This window comes from Mchenga conophoros, linkage group LG8, assembly GCF_057382185.1.
Source record: "Mchenga conophoros isolate Kocher_MC1m ecotype Shallow Benthic linkage group LG8, M_conophoros_male_GT1.1, whole genome shotgun sequence".
Lineage (NCBI taxonomy): Eukaryota > Metazoa > Chordata > Actinopteri > Cichliformes > Cichlidae > Mchenga > Mchenga conophoros.
Genome location: NC_140533.1, coordinates 28,684,513 through 28,698,722, shown reverse-complemented (window position 1 = coordinate 28,698,722; position 14,210 = coordinate 28,684,513). Strand labels below are relative to the sequence as shown.

At 46.4% G+C, this 14,210-nt stretch overlaps 27 non-coding genes across 27 annotated transcripts; 7 read left to right on the top strand and 20 right to left on the bottom strand.

Moving 5' to 3' along the window:
- Positions 1–71: 71 nt before the first annotated feature.
- Positions 72–144, bottom strand: trnav-aac (transfer RNA valine (anticodon AAC)). Its single transcript has one exon. It is a non-coding gene; the product is annotated as a tRNA-Val (tRNA).
- A 522-nt stretch (positions 145–666) lies between these two features.
- On the bottom strand, positions 667–738 carry trnad-guc (transfer RNA aspartic acid (anticodon GUC)). Its single transcript has one exon. It is a non-coding gene; the product is annotated as a tRNA-Asp (tRNA).
- A 151-nt stretch (positions 739–889) lies between these two features.
- Positions 890–961, top strand: trnaq-cug (transfer RNA glutamine (anticodon CUG)). Its single transcript has one exon. It is a non-coding gene; the product is annotated as a tRNA-Gln (tRNA).
- A 474-nt stretch (positions 962–1,435) lies between these two features.
- trnav-cac (transfer RNA valine (anticodon CAC)) lies at positions 1,436–1,508 on the bottom strand. The gene has a single exon. It is a non-coding gene; the product is annotated as a tRNA-Val (tRNA).
- A 614-nt stretch (positions 1,509–2,122) lies between these two features.
- trnav-aac (transfer RNA valine (anticodon AAC)) lies at positions 2,123–2,195 on the bottom strand. Its single transcript has one exon. It is a non-coding gene; the product is annotated as a tRNA-Val (tRNA).
- A 522-nt stretch (positions 2,196–2,717) lies between these two features.
- Positions 2,718–2,789, bottom strand: trnad-guc (transfer RNA aspartic acid (anticodon GUC)). Its single transcript has one exon. It is a non-coding gene; the product is annotated as a tRNA-Asp (tRNA).
- A 151-nt stretch (positions 2,790–2,940) lies between these two features.
- trnaq-cug (transfer RNA glutamine (anticodon CUG)) lies at positions 2,941–3,012 on the top strand. The gene has a single exon. It is a non-coding gene; the product is annotated as a tRNA-Gln (tRNA).
- A 474-nt stretch (positions 3,013–3,486) lies between these two features.
- On the bottom strand, positions 3,487–3,559 carry trnav-cac (transfer RNA valine (anticodon CAC)). Its single transcript has one exon. It is a non-coding gene; the product is annotated as a tRNA-Val (tRNA).
- A 614-nt stretch (positions 3,560–4,173) lies between these two features.
- Positions 4,174–4,246, bottom strand: trnav-aac (transfer RNA valine (anticodon AAC)). Its single transcript has one exon. It is a non-coding gene; the product is annotated as a tRNA-Val (tRNA).
- A 522-nt stretch (positions 4,247–4,768) lies between these two features.
- Positions 4,769–4,840, bottom strand: trnad-guc (transfer RNA aspartic acid (anticodon GUC)). Its single transcript has one exon. It is a non-coding gene; the product is annotated as a tRNA-Asp (tRNA).
- A 151-nt stretch (positions 4,841–4,991) lies between these two features.
- Positions 4,992–5,063, top strand: trnaq-cug (transfer RNA glutamine (anticodon CUG)). Its single transcript has one exon. It is a non-coding gene; the product is annotated as a tRNA-Gln (tRNA).
- Positions 5,064–5,537: 474 nt separating this feature from the next.
- On the bottom strand, positions 5,538–5,610 carry trnav-cac (transfer RNA valine (anticodon CAC)). Its single transcript has one exon. It is a non-coding gene; the product is annotated as a tRNA-Val (tRNA).
- Positions 5,611–6,224: 614 nt separating this feature from the next.
- Positions 6,225–6,297, bottom strand: trnav-aac (transfer RNA valine (anticodon AAC)). Its single transcript has one exon. It is a non-coding gene; the product is annotated as a tRNA-Val (tRNA).
- A 522-nt stretch (positions 6,298–6,819) lies between these two features.
- On the bottom strand, positions 6,820–6,891 carry trnad-guc (transfer RNA aspartic acid (anticodon GUC)). The gene has a single exon. It is a non-coding gene; the product is annotated as a tRNA-Asp (tRNA).
- Positions 6,892–7,042: 151 nt separating this feature from the next.
- trnaq-cug (transfer RNA glutamine (anticodon CUG)) lies at positions 7,043–7,114 on the top strand. Its single transcript has one exon. It is a non-coding gene; the product is annotated as a tRNA-Gln (tRNA).
- Positions 7,115–7,588: 474 nt separating this feature from the next.
- On the bottom strand, positions 7,589–7,661 carry trnav-cac (transfer RNA valine (anticodon CAC)). The gene has a single exon. It is a non-coding gene; the product is annotated as a tRNA-Val (tRNA).
- A 614-nt stretch (positions 7,662–8,275) lies between these two features.
- Positions 8,276–8,348, bottom strand: trnav-aac (transfer RNA valine (anticodon AAC)). Its single transcript has one exon. It is a non-coding gene; the product is annotated as a tRNA-Val (tRNA).
- Positions 8,349–8,870: 522 nt separating this feature from the next.
- On the bottom strand, positions 8,871–8,942 carry trnad-guc (transfer RNA aspartic acid (anticodon GUC)). Its single transcript has one exon. It is a non-coding gene; the product is annotated as a tRNA-Asp (tRNA).
- A 151-nt stretch (positions 8,943–9,093) lies between these two features.
- trnaq-cug (transfer RNA glutamine (anticodon CUG)) lies at positions 9,094–9,165 on the top strand. Its single transcript has one exon. It is a non-coding gene; the product is annotated as a tRNA-Gln (tRNA).
- Positions 9,166–9,639: 474 nt separating this feature from the next.
- Positions 9,640–9,712, bottom strand: trnav-cac (transfer RNA valine (anticodon CAC)). Its single transcript has one exon. It is a non-coding gene; the product is annotated as a tRNA-Val (tRNA).
- Positions 9,713–10,326: 614 nt separating this feature from the next.
- On the bottom strand, positions 10,327–10,399 carry trnav-uac (transfer RNA valine (anticodon UAC)). The gene has a single exon. It is a non-coding gene; the product is annotated as a tRNA-Val (tRNA).
- Positions 10,400–10,921: 522 nt separating this feature from the next.
- trnad-guc (transfer RNA aspartic acid (anticodon GUC)) lies at positions 10,922–10,993 on the bottom strand. Its single transcript has one exon. It is a non-coding gene; the product is annotated as a tRNA-Asp (tRNA).
- A 151-nt stretch (positions 10,994–11,144) lies between these two features.
- Positions 11,145–11,216, top strand: trnaq-cug (transfer RNA glutamine (anticodon CUG)). Its single transcript has one exon. It is a non-coding gene; the product is annotated as a tRNA-Gln (tRNA).
- Positions 11,217–11,684: 468 nt separating this feature from the next.
- Positions 11,685–11,757, bottom strand: trnav-uac (transfer RNA valine (anticodon UAC)). The gene has a single exon. It is a non-coding gene; the product is annotated as a tRNA-Val (tRNA).
- A 745-nt stretch (positions 11,758–12,502) lies between these two features.
- trnaq-cug (transfer RNA glutamine (anticodon CUG)) lies at positions 12,503–12,574 on the top strand. Its single transcript has one exon. It is a non-coding gene; the product is annotated as a tRNA-Gln (tRNA).
- Positions 12,575–13,048: 474 nt separating this feature from the next.
- Positions 13,049–13,121, bottom strand: trnav-cac (transfer RNA valine (anticodon CAC)). The gene has a single exon. It is a non-coding gene; the product is annotated as a tRNA-Val (tRNA).
- A 614-nt stretch (positions 13,122–13,735) lies between these two features.
- Positions 13,736–13,808, bottom strand: trnav-aac (transfer RNA valine (anticodon AAC)). The gene has a single exon. It is a non-coding gene; the product is annotated as a tRNA-Val (tRNA).
- Between the last annotated feature and the right edge of the window lie 402 nt (positions 13,809–14,210).

The following is a 14,210-nucleotide window of genomic DNA, read 5'->3' as shown; positions in this document are numbered from 1 at the left end:
TAGAACCCCACAAGTTCAAGCAGTGCCTGCAGTCAGACACTTTTATATCAGGACGCATAAGCAAAGACGCATGCTTCCGCCCGGTTTCGGACCGGGGACCTTTCGCGTGTTAGGCGAACGTGATAACCACTACACTACGGAAACTGAGCTTGCGTACCCTGTAGTAATTAAAGGAGCATTTCAATGCTTTCTTACATTTGTGGACTTTTATGACAGATCATGTAGGACTATTGAGAAGGAGGGAACTCCCATTTGTGTCATTCTTCAAGCACTCCCCCACTTATGGCTGTATTGACAATGCAAATTGTGATCTCAAGATTGCATCTCTTGTCATGGGAGCTGATCTTCTGGTTGACAAGCTCTTTGATGTCCTTTGTTTGGCTAGCACACAATCTACAGAAGACAAGACCAAGAAACTTATTTGTCAGTAGGGACGCACGTAAAACAGAGAAAATGCTGCACAAGCAGTGTTCTCTTGGACTAGCATCTCTTCTGATGGGAGCTCTTTCTGAGAAGACCTTTTCGACTTGTGAGCGCACAGGTGGAATTCATGTTTCTTCAAGCCCATTATAGGACTAGATTATTAGATTGACTAGGATCTGGTGTGCGATTAAGGTGTGTGTGGTCATTGCAGGTAAAAGGCAGAACAGAGAAGGAAACTGCTCACTCCCCGTCGGGGAATCGAACCCCGGCCTTCCGCGTGACAGGCGGAGATACTGTCCACTATACTAACGAGGACCTCTGAAGCACTGCAATGGTCACATCAAGCTGCGATTCGCAGCAGGTATGACAGGTAAAATTTGGCTGGCCGTGTAGAAATCCCCATCGGTTTACCAGGAACTACACTTTTATGCCTGTTTGACACAGATCTTTTGTGTGCTTCAGGCAGGGTTCCATGGTGTAATGGTTAGCACTCTGGACTCTGAATCCAGCGATCTGAGTTCAAGTCTCAGTGGAACCTCATTTGGCTTTCTAGCACTTTGCTCCACAGGTACATTAGCATTAGCACACGCTAGCATAAGAATCTAGTCAGTTGAAGAGCAAGTTAGTGGCCCAGTCAGTTCTACTCCTCTTGTGTTGGCTGATCTCATCTGCACATGGTCTTCATGCTGCACCAAACCTCGCTCATGCTCTTCTGCTGCACTTTCCACTTCAGCTTCCTGCTGTATCGTTCATTAGCCACCTTGACTCAAGTCAACTTTTCCTCTTGCACTCTTCCCACTTCCAATCCCTTTGCCACCTCTGAAGGCCCCGATCTTCTTCTTGACAAGCTCTTTGATGTCCTTTGTTTGGCTAGCACACAACCTACAGAAGACAAAACCAAGAGACTTAATTCTCAATAGGGATGCAAGTAAAACAGAGAAAATGCTGGACAAGCAGAGTTGTCTAAAGAGTGAATATCAATTCCCTTGTAACCAAAGAAGGAAAAGACCCATGTTTCCGCCCGGTTTCGGACCGGGGACCTTTCGCGTGTGAGGCGAACGTGATAACCACTACACTACGGAAACCCCGAAAGACAGCTTGTTTGGCTTTCCAATGTGTCTCACTGAGTAATCTCGCACTCTGACAAATTTGGTGACATGTTCCTATCATGGCCTTGAAGTAAAAGGAGCCATGGAGAAGAGACAGACGCACTCTAGCAAGGAGTCTGAACTGTAGTCTCCATGTTAGGCTCACTTAAACTTTGGACATTTAGGAGTTCACTAAAGCAAGCACAGCTCAACATATGCTGCCCTAAGAACCCCAGAACCTCTGGCAGCAGAACTGTTGCCTAAAGCGCCCATTTGTTTCATTGCCTTGGGCATTGGCTGAAAATAGGCCCAAGTCCTGTGCAGGCCACCTAGAGCCAGTCATTTCCAAGAGCTTAGTCTGTGCCTCCATCTTCAGGAAATATAGCGACTGGAGATTTGTTGATTTGTGTGAAGTCTGTGGAGTTTGCAGAAATTTGGGCCATAGACAACTCTTTAGCAAGACGAGCATCCAAAGGTTACAGATGTCAGAGACCTGAACCAGATTTGAGTACTTTCTCTTGTCTGTGTCCCAAACAGCAGTAGAACCCCACAAGTTCAAGCAGTGCCTGCAGTCAGACACTTTTATATCAGGACGCATAAGCAAAGACGCATGCTTCCGCCCGGTTTCGGACCGGGGACCTTTCGCGTGTTAGGCGAACGTGATAACCACTACACTACGGAAACTGAGCTTGCGTACCCTGTAGTAATTAAAGGAGCATTTCAATGCTTTCTTACATTTGTGGACTTTTATGACAGATCATGTAGGACTATTGAGAAGGAGGGAACTCCCATTTGTGTCATTCTTCAAGCACTCCCCCACTTATGGCTGTATTGACAATGCAAATTGTGATCTCAAGATTGCATCTCTTGTCATGGGAGCTGATCTTCTGGTTGACAAGCTCTTTGATGTCCTTTGTTTGGCTAGCACACAATCTACAGAAGACAAGACCAAGAAACTTATTTGTCAGTAGGGACGCACGTAAAACAGAGAAAATGCTGCACAAGCAGTGTTCTCTTGGACTAGCATCTCTTCTGATGGGAGCTCTTTCTGAGAAGACCTTTTCGACTTGTGAGCGCACAGGTGGAATTCATGTTTCTTCAAGCCCATTATAGGACTAGATTATTAGATTGACTAGGATCTGGTGTGCGATTAAGGTGTGTGTGGTCATTGCAGGTAAAAGGCAGAACAGAGAAGGAAACTGCTCACTCCCCGTCGGGGAATCGAACCCCGGTCTTCCGCGTGACAGGCGGAGATACTGTCCACTATACTAACGAGGACCTCTGAAGCACTGCAATGGTCACGTCAAGCTGCGATTCGCAGCAGGTATGACAGGTAAAATTTGGCTGGCCGTGTAGAAATCCCCATCGGTTTACCAGGAACTACACTTTTATGCCTGTTTGACACAGATCTTTTCTGTGCTTCAGGCAGGGTTCCATGGTGTAATGGTTAGCACTCTGGACTCTGAATCCAGCGATCTGCGTTCAAGTCTCAGTGGAACCTCATTTGGCTTTCTAGCACTTTGCTCCACAGGTACATTAGCATTAGCACACGCTAGCATAAGAATCTAGTCAGTTGAAGAGCAAGTTAGTGGCCCAGTCAGTTCCACTCCTCTTGTGTTGGCTGATCTCATCTGCACATGGTCTTCATGCTGCACCAAACCTCGCTCATGCTCTTCTGCTGCACTTTCCACTTCAGCTTCCTGCTGTATCGTTCATTAGCCACCTTGACTCAAGTCAACTTTTCCTCTTGCACTCTTCCCACTTCCAATCCCTTTGCCACCTCTGAAGGCCCCGATCTTCTTCTTGACAAGCTCTTTGATGTCCTTTGTTTGGCTAGCACACAACCTACAGAAGACAAAACCAAGAGACTTAATTCTCAATAGGGATGCAAGTAAAACAGAGAAAATGCTGGACAAGCAGAGTTGTCTAAAGAGTGAATATCAATTCCCTTGTAACCAAAGAAGGAAAAGACCCATGTTTCCGCCCGGTTTCGGACCGGGGACCTTTCGCGTGTGAGGCGAACGTGATAACCACTACACTACGGAAACCCCGAAAGACAGCTTGTTTGGCTTTCCAATGTGTCTCACTGAGTAATCTCGCACTCTGACAAATTTGGTGACATGTTCCTATCATGGCCTTGAAGTAAAAGGAGCCATGGAGAAGAGACAGACGCACTCTAGCAAGGAGTCTGAACTGTAGTCTCCATGTTAGGCTCACTTAAACTTTGGACATTTAGGAGTTCACTAAAGCAAGCACAGCTCAACATATGCTGCCCTAAGAACCCCAGAACCTCTGGCAGCAGAACTGTTGCCTAAAGCGCCCATTTGTTTCATTGCCTTGGGCATTGGCTGAAAATAGGCCCAAGTCCTGTGCAGGCCACCTAGAGCCAGTCATTTCCAAGAGCTTAGTCTGTGCCTCCATCTTCAGGAAATATAGCGACTGGAGATTTGTTGATTTGTGTGAAGTCTGTGGAGTTTGCAGAAATTTGGGCCATAGACAACTCTTTAGCAAGACGAGCATCCAAAGGTTACAGATGTCAGAGACCTGAACCAGATTTGAGTACTTTCTCTTGTCTGTGTCCCAAACAGCAGTAGAACCCCACAAGTTCAAGCAGTGCCTGCAGTCAGACACTTTTATATCAGGACGCATAAGCAAAGACGCATGCTTCCGCCCGGTTTCGGACCGGGGACCTTTCGCGTGTTAGGCGAACGTGATAACCACTACACTACGGAAACTGAGCTTGCGTACCCCGTAGTAATTAAAGGAGCATTTCAATGCTTTCTTACATTTGTGGACTTTTATGACAGATCATGTAGGACTATTGAGAAGGAGGGAACTCCCATTTGTGTCATTCTTCAAGCACTCCCCCACTTATGGCTGTATTGACAATGCAAATTGTGATCTCAAGATTGCATCTCTTGTCATGGGAGCTGATCTTCTGGTTGACAAGCTCTTTGATGTCCTTTGTTTGGCTAGCACACAATCTACAGAAGACAAGACCAAGAAACTTATTTGTCAGTAGGGACGCACGTAAAACAGAGAAAATGCTGCACAAGCAGTGTTCTCTTGGACTAGCATCTCTTCTGATGGGAGCTCTTTCTGAGAAGACCTTTTCGACTTGTGAGCGCACAGGTGGAATTCATGTTTCTTCAAGCCCATTATAGGACTAGATTATTAGATTGACTAGGATCTGGTGTGCGATTAAGGTGTGTGTGGTCATTGCAGGTAAAAGGCAGAACAGAGAAGGAAACTGCTCACTCCCCGTCGGGGAATCGAACCCCGGTCTTCCGCGTGACAGGCGGAGATACTGTCCACTATACTAACGAGGACCTCTGAAGCACTGCAATGGTCACGTCAAGCTGCGATTCGCAGCAGGTATGACAGGTAAAATTTGGCTGGCCGTGTAGAAATCCCCATCGGTTTACCAGGAACTACACTTTTATGCCTGTTTGACACAGATCTTTTGTGTGCTTCAGGCAGGGTTCCATGGTGTAATGGTTAGCACTCTGGACTCTGAATCCAGCGATCTGCGTTCAAGTCTCAGTGGAACCTCATTTGGCTTTCTAGCACTTTGCTCCACAGGTACATTAGCATTAGCACACGCTAGCATATGAATCTAGTCAGTTAAAGAGCAAGTTAGTGGCCCAGTCAGTTCCACTCCTCTTGTGTTGGCTGATCTCATCTGCACATGGTCTTCATGCTGCACCAAACCTCGCTCATGCTCTTCTGCTGCACTTTCCACTTCAGCTTCCTGCTGTATCGTTCATTAGCCACCTTGACTCAAGTCAACTTTTCCTCTTGCACTCTTCTCACTTCTAATCCTGTTGCCACCTCTGAAGGCCCGGATCTTCTTCTTGACAAGCTCTTTGATGTCCTTTGTTTGGCTAGCACACAACCTACAGAAGACAAAACCAAGAGACTTAATTCTCAATAGGGATGCAAGTAAAACAGAGAAAATGCTGGACAAGCAGAGTTGTCTAAAGAGTGAATATCAATTCCCTTGTAACCAAAGAAGGAAAAGACCCATGTTTCCGCCCGGTTTCGGACCGGGGACCTTTCGCGTGTGAGGCGAACGTGATAACCACTACACTACGGAAACCCCGAAAGACAGCTTGTTTGGCTTTCCAATGTGTCTCACTGAGTAATCTCGCACTCTGACAAATTTGGTGACATGTTCCTATCATGGCCTTGAAGTAAAAGGAGCCATGGAGAAGAGACAGACGCACTCTAGCAAGGAGTCTGAACTGTAGTCTCCATGTTAGGCTCACTTAAACTTTGGACATTTAGGAGTTCACTAAAGCAAGCACAGCTCAACATATGCTGCCCTAAGAACCCCAGAACCTCTGGCAGCAGAACTGTTGCCTAAAGCGCCCATTTGTTTCATTGCCTTGGGCATTGGCTGAAAATAGGCCCAAGTCCTGTGCAGGCCACCTAGAGCCAGTCATTTCCAAGAGCTTAGTCTGTGCCTCCATCTTCAGGAAATATAGCGACTGGAGATTTGTTGATTTGTGTGAAGTCTGTGGAGTTTGCAGAAATTTGGGCCATAGACAACTCTTTAGCAAGACGAGCATCCAAAGGTTACAGATGTCAGAGACCTGAACCAGATTTGAGTACTTTCTCTTGTCTGTGTCCCAAACAGCAGTAGAACCCCACAAGTTCAAGCAGTGCCTGCAGTCAGACACTTTTATATCAGGACGCATAAGCAAAGACGCATGCTTCCGCCCGGTTTCGGACCGGGGACCTTTCGCGTGTTAGGCGAACGTGATAACCACTACACTACGGAAACTGAGCTTGCGTACCCCGTAGTAATTAAAGGAGCATTTCAATGCTTTCTTACATTTGTGGACTTTTATGACAGATCATGTAGGACTATTGAGAAGGAGGGAACTCCCATTTGTGTCATTCTTCAAGCACTCCCCCACTTATGGCTGTATTGACAATGCAAATTGTGATCTCAAGATTGCATCTCTTGTCATGGGAGCTGATCTTCTGGTTGACAAGCTCTTTGATGTCCTTTGTTTGGCTAGCACACAATCTACAGAAGACAAGACCAAGAAACTTATTTGTCAGTAGGGACGCACGTAAAACAGAGAAAATGCTGCACAAGCAGTGTTCTCTTGGACTAGCATCTCTTCTGATGGGAGCTCTTTCTGAGAAGACCTTTTCGACTTGTGAGCGCACAGGTGGAATTCATGTTTCTTCAAGCCCATTATAGGACTAGATTATTAGATTGACTAGGATCTGGTGTGCGATTAAGGTGTGTGTGGTCATTGCAGGTAAAAGGCAGAACAGAGAAGGAAACTGCTCACTCCCCGTCGGGGAATCGAACCCCGGTCTTCCGCGTGACAGGCGGAGATACTGTCCACTATACTAACGAGGACCTCTGAAGCACTGCAATGGTCACGTCAAGCTGCGATTCGCAGCAGGTATGACAGGTAAAATTTGGCTGGCCGTGTAGAAATCCCCATCGGTTTACCAGGAACTACACTTTTATGCCTGTTTGACACAGATCTTTTGTGTGCTTCAGGCAGGGTTCCATGGTGTAATGGTTAGCACTCTGGACTCTGAATCCAGCGATCTGCGTTCAAGTCTCAGTGGAACCTCATTTGGCTTTCTAGCACTTTGCTCCACAGGTACATTAGCATTAGCACACGCTAGCATATGAATCTAGTCAGTTAAAGAGCAAGTTAGTGGCCCAGTCAGTTCCACTCCTCTTGTGTTGGCTGATCTCATCTGCACATGGTCTTCATGCTGCACCAAACCTCGCTCATGCTCTTCTGCTGCACTTTCCACTTCAGCTTCCTGCTGTATCGTTCATTAGCCACCTTGACTCAAGTCAACTTTTCCTCTTGCACTCTTCTCACTTCTAATCCTGTTGCCACCTCTGAAGGCCCGGATCTTCTTCTTGACAAGCTCTTTGATGTCCTTTGTTTGGCTAGCACACAACCTACAGAAGACAAAACCAAGAGACTTAATTCTCAATAGGGATGCAAGTAAAACAGAGAAAATGCTGGACAAGCAGAGTTGTCTAAAGAGTGAATATCAATTCCCTTGTAACCAAAGAAGGAAAAGACCCATGTTTCCGCCCGGTTTCGGACCGGGGACCTTTCGCGTGTGAGGCGAACGTGATAACCACTACACTACGGAAACCCCGAAAGACAGCTTGTTTGGCTTTCCAATGTGTCTCACTGAGTAATCTCGCACTCTGACAAATTTGGTGACATGTTCCTATCATGGCCTTGAAGTAAAAGGAGCCATGGAGAAGAGACAGACGCACTCTAGCAAGGAGTCTGAACTGTAGTCTCCATGTTAGGCTCACTTAAACTTTGGACATTTAGGAGTTCACTAAAGCAAGCACAGCTCAACATATGCTGCCCTAAGAACCCCAGAACCTCTGGCAGCAGAACTGTTGCCTAAAGCGCCCATTTGTTTCATTGCCTTGGGCATTGGCTGAAAATAGGCCCAAGTCCTGTGCAGGCCACCTAGAGCCAGTCATTTCCAAGAGCTTAGTCTGTGCCTCCATCTTCAGGAAATATAGCGACTGGAGATTTGTTGATTTGTGTGAAGTCTGTGGAGTTTGCAGAAATTTGGGCCATAGACAACTCTTTAGCAAGACGAGCATCCAAAGGTTACAGATGTCAGAGACCTGAACCAGATTTGAGTACTTTCTCTTGTCTGTGTCCCAAACAGCAGTAGAACCCCACAAGTTCAAGCAGTGCCTGCAGTCAGACACTTTTATATCAGGACGCATAAGCAAAGACGCATGCTTCCGCCCGGTTTCGGACCGGGGACCTTTCGCGTGTTAGGCGAACGTGATAACCACTACACTACGGAAACTGAGCTTGCGTACCCCGTAGTAATTAAAGGAGCATTTCAATGCTTTCTTACATTTGTGGACTTTTATGACAGATCATGTAGGACTATTGAGAAGGAGGGAACTCCCATTTGTGTCATTCTTCAAGCACTCCCCCACTTATGGCTGTATTGACAATGCAAATTGTGATCTCAAGATTGCATCTCTTGTCATGGGAGCTGATCTTCTGGTTGACAAGCTCTTTGATGTCCTTTGTTTGGCTAGCACACAATCTACAGAAGACAAGACCAAGAAACTTATTTGTCAGTAGGGACGCACGTAAAACAGAGAAAATGCTGCACAAGCAGTGTTCTCTTGGACTAGCATCTCTTCTGATGGGAGCTCTTTCTGAGAAGACCTTTTCGACTTGTGAGCGCACAGGTGGAATTCATGTTTCTTCAAGCCCATTATAGGACTAGATTATTAGATTGACTAGGATCTGGTGTGCGATTAAGGTGTGTGTGGTCATTGCAGGTAAAAGGCAGAACAGAGAAGGAAACTGCTCACTCCCCGTCGGGGAATCGAACCCCGGTCTTCCGCGTGACAGGCGGAGATACTGTCCACTATACTAACGAGGACCTCTGAAGCACTGCAATGGTCACGTCAAGCTGCGATTCGCAGCAGGTATGACAGGTAAAATTTGGCTGGCCGTGTAGAAATCCCCATCGGTTTACCAGGAACTACACTTTTATGCCTGTTTGACACAGATCTTTTGTGTGCTTCAGGCAGGGTTCCATGGTGTAATGGTTAGCACTCTGGACTCTGAATCCAGCGATCTGAGTTCAAGTCTCAGTGGAACCTCATTTGGCTTTCTAGCACTTTGCTCCACAGGTACATTAGCATTAGCACACGCTAGCATAAGAATCTAGTCAGTTGAAGAGCAAGTTAGTGGCCCAGTCAGTTCCACTCCTCTTGTGTTGGCTGATCTCATCTGCACATGGTCTTCATGCTGCACCAAACCTCGCTCATGCTCTTCTGCTGCACTTTCCACTTCAGCTTCCTGCTGTATCGTTCATTAGCCACCTTGACTCAAGTCAACTTTTCCTCTTGCACTCTTCCCACTTCCAATCCCTTTGCCACCTCTGAAGGCCCCGATCTTCTTCTTGACAAGCTCTTTGATGTCCTTTGTTTGGCTAGCACACAACCTACAGAAGACAAAACCAAGAGACTTAATTCTCAATAGGGATGCAAGTAAAACAGAGAAAATGCTGGACAAGCAGAGTTGTCTAAAGAGTGAATATCAATTCCCTTGTAACCAAAGAAGGAAAAGACCCATGTTTCCGCCCGGTTTCGGACCGGGGACCTTTCGCGTGTGAGGCGAACGTGATAACCACTACACTACGGAAACCCCGAAAGACAGCTTGTTTGGCTTTCCAATGTGTCTCACTGAGTAATCTCGCACTCTGACAAATTTGGTGACATGTTCCTATCATGGCCTTGAAGTAAAAGGAGCCATGGAGAAGAGACAGACGCACTCTAGCAAGGAGTCTGAACTGTAGTCTCCATGTTAGGCTCACTTAAACTTTGGACATTTAGGAGTTCACTAAAGCAAGCACAGCTCAACATATGCTGCCCTAAGAACCCCAGAACCTCTGGCAGCAGAACTGTTGCCTAAAGCGCCCATTTGTTTCATTGCCTTGGGCATTGGCTGAAAATAGGCCCAAGTCCTGTGCAGGCCACCTAGAGCCAGTCATTTCCAAGAGCTTAGTCTGTGCCTCCATCTTCAGGAAATATAGCGACTGGAGATTTGTTGATTTGTGTGAAGTCTGTGGAGTTTGCAGAAATTTGGGCCATAGACAACTCTTTAGCAAGACGAGCATCCAAAGGTTACAGATGTCAGAGACCTGAACCAGATTTGAGTACTTTCTCTTGTCTGTGTCCCAAACAGCAGTAGAACCCCACAAGTTCAAGCAGTGCCTGCAGTCAGACACTTTTATATCAGGACGCATAAGCAAAGACGCATGCTTCCGCCCGGTTTCGGACCGGGGACCTTTCGCGTGTAAGGCGAACGTGATAACCACTACACTACGGAAACTGAGCTTGCGTACCCTGTAGTAATTAAAGGAGCATTTCAATGCTTTCTTACATTTGTGGACTTTTATGACAGATCATGTAGGACTATTGAGAAGGAGGGAACTCCCATTTGTGTCATTCTTCAAGCACTCCCCCACTTATGGCTGTATTGACAATGCAAATTGTGATCTCAAGATTGCATCTCTTGTCATGGGAGCTGATCTTCTGGTTGACAAGCTCTTTGATGTCCTTTGTTTGGCTAGCACACAATCTACAGAAGACAAGACCAAGAAACTTATTTGTCAGTAGGGACGCACGTAAAACAGAGAAAATGCTGCACAAGGAGTGTTCTCTTGGACTAGCATCTCTTCTGATGGGAGCTCTTTCTGAGAAAACCTTTTCGACTTGTGAGCGCACAGGTGGAATTCATGTTTCTTCAAGCCCATTATAGGACTAGATTATTAGATTGACTAGGATCTGGTGTGCGATTAAGGTGTGTGTGGTCATTGCAGGTAAAAGGCAGAACAGAGAAGGAAACTGCTCACTCCCCGTCGGGGAATCGAACCCCGGTCTTCCGCGTGACAGGCGGAGATACTGTCCACTATACTAACGAGGACCTCTGAAGCACTGCAATGGTCACGTCAAGCTGCGATTCGCAGCAGGTATGACAGGTAAAATTTGGCTGGCCGTGTAGAAATCCCCATCGGTTTACCAGGAACTACACTTTTATGCCTGTTTGACACAGATCTTTTGTGTGCTTCAGGCAGGGTTCCATGGTGTAATGGTTAGCACTCTGGACTCTGAATCCAGCGATCTGAGTTCAAGTCTCAGTGGAACCTCATTTGGCTTTCTAGCACTTTGCTCCACAGGTACATTAGCACACGCTAGCATAAGAATCTAGTCAGTTAAAGAGCAAGTTAGTGGCCCAGTCAGTTCCACTCCTCTTGTGTTGGCTGATCTCATCTGCACATGGTCTTCATGCTGCACCAAACCTCGCTCATGCTCTTCTGCTGCACTTTCCACTTCAGCTTCCTGCTGTATCGTTCATTAGCCACCTTGACTCAAGTCAACTTTTCCTCTTGCACTCTTCTCACTTCTAATCCTGTTGCCACCTCTGAAGGCCCGGATCTTCTTCTTGACAAGCTCTTTGATGTCCTTTGTTTGGCTAGCACACAACCTACAGAAGACAAAACCAAGAGACTTAATTCTCAATAGGGATGCAAGTAAAACAGAGAAAATGCTGGACAAGCAGAGATGTCTAAAGAGTGAATATCAATTCCCTTGTGACCAAAGAAGGAAAAGACCCATGTTTTCGCCCGGTTTCGGACCGGGGACCTTTCGCGTGTAAGGCGAACGTGATAACCACTACACTACGGAAACTGAGCTTGCGTACCCCGTAGTAATTAAAGGAGCATTTCAATGCTTTCTTACATTTGTGGACTTTTATGACAGATCATGTAGGACTATTGAGAAGGAGGGAACTCCCATTTGTGTCATTCTTCAAGCACTCCCCCACTTATGGCTGTATTGACAATGCAAATTGTGATCTCAAGATTGCATCTCTTGTCATGGGAGCTGATCTTCTGGTTGACAAGCTCTTTGATGTCCTTTGTTTGGCTAGCACACAATCTACAGAAGACAAGACCAAGAAACTTATTTGTCAGTAGGGACGCACGTAAAACAGAGAAAATGCTGCACAAGCAGTGTTCTCTTGGACTAGCATCTCTTCTGATGGGAGCTCTTTCTGAGAAGACCTTTTCGACTTGTGAGCGCACAGGTGGAATTCATGTTTCTTCAAGCCCATTATAGGACTAGATTATTAGATTGACTAGGATCTGGTGTGCGATTAAGGTGTGTGTGGTCATTGCAGGTAAAAGGCAGAACAGAGAAGGAAACTGCTCACTCCCCGTCGGGGAATCGAACCCCGGTCTTCCGCGTGACAGGCAGAGATACTGTCCACTATACTAACGAGGACCTCTGAAGCACTGCAATGGTCACGTCAAGCTGCGATTCGCAGCAGGTATGACAGGTAAAATTTGGCTGGCCGTGTAGAAATCCCCATCGGTTTACCAGGAACTACACTTTTATGCCTGTTTGACACAGATCTTTTGCGTGCTTCAGGCAGGGTTCCATGGTGTAATGGTTAGCACTCTGGACTCTGAATCCAGCGATCTGAGTTCAAGTCTCAGTGGAACCTCATTTGGCTTTCTAGCACTTTGCTCCACAGGTACATTAGCATTAGCACACGCTAGCATAAGAATCTAGTCAGTTGAAGAGCAAGTTAGTGGCCCAGTCAGTTCCACTCCTCTTGTGTTGGCTGATCTCATCTGCACATGGTCTTCATTCTGCACCAAACCTCGCTCATGCTCTTCTGCTGCACTTTCCACTTCAGCTTCCTGCTGTATCGTTCATTAGCCACCTTGACTCAAGTCAACTTTTCCTCTTGCACTCTTCCCACTTCCAATCCCTTTGCCACCTCTGAAGGCCCCGATCTTCTTCTTGACAAGCTCTTTGATGTCCTTTGTTTGGCTAGCACACAACCTACAGAAGACAAAACCAAGAGACTTAATTCTCAATAGGGATGCAAGTAAAACAGAGAAAATGCTGGACAAGCAGAGTTGTCTAAAGAGTGAACATCAATTCCCTTGTGACCAAAGAAGGAAAAGACGCATGTTTCCGCCCGGTTTCGGACCGGGGACCTTTCGCGTGTGAGGCGAACGTGATAACCACTACACTACGGAAACCCCGAAAGACAGCTTGTTTGGCTTTCCAATGTGTCTCACTGAGTAATCTCGCACTCTGACAAATCTGGTGACATGTTCCTATCATGGCCTTGAAGTAAAAGGAGCCATGGAGAAGAGACAGACGCACTCTAGCAAGGAGTCTGAACTGTAGTCTCCATGTTAGGCTCACTTAAACTTTGGACATTTAGGAGTTCACTAAAGCAAGCACAGCTCAACATATGCTGCCCTAAGAACCCCAGAACCTCTGGCAGCAGAACTGTTGCCTAAAGCGCCCATTTGTTTCATTGCCTTGGGCATTGGCTGAAAATAGGCCCAAGTCCTGTGCAGGCCACCTAGAGCCAGTCATTTCCAAGAGCTTAGTCTGTGCCTCCATCTTCAGGAAATATAGCGACTGGAGATTTGTTGATTTGTGTGAAGTCTGTGGAGTTTGCAGAAATTTGGGCCATAGACAACTCTTTAGCAAGACGAGCATCCAAAGGTTACAGATGTCAGAGACCTGAACCAGATTTGAGTACTTTCTCTTGTCTGTGTCCCAAACAGCAGTAGAACCCCACAAGTTCAAGCAGTGCCTGCAGTCAGACACTTTTATATCAGGACGCATAAGCAAAGACGCATGCTTCCGCCCGGTTTCGGACCGGGGACCTTTCGCGTGTTAGGCGAACGTGATAACCACTACACTACGGAAACTGAGCTTGCGTACCCCGTAGTAATTAAAGGAGCATTTCAATGCTTTCTTACATTTGTGGACTTTTATGACAGATCATGTAGGACTATTGAGAAGGAGGGAACTCCCATTTGTGTCATTCTTCAAGCACTCCCCCACTTATGGCTGTATTGACAATGCAAATTGTGATCTCAAGATTGCATCTCTTGTCATGGGAGCTGATCTTCTGGTTGACAAGCTCTTTGATGTCCTTTGTTTGGCTAGCACACAATCTACAGAAGACAAGACCAAGAAACTTATTTGTCAGTAGGGACGCACGTAAAACAGAGAAAATGCTGCACAAGCAGTGTTCTCTTGGACTAGCATCTCTTCTGATGGGAGCTCTTTCTGAGAAGACCTTTTCGACTTGTGAGCGCACAGGTGGA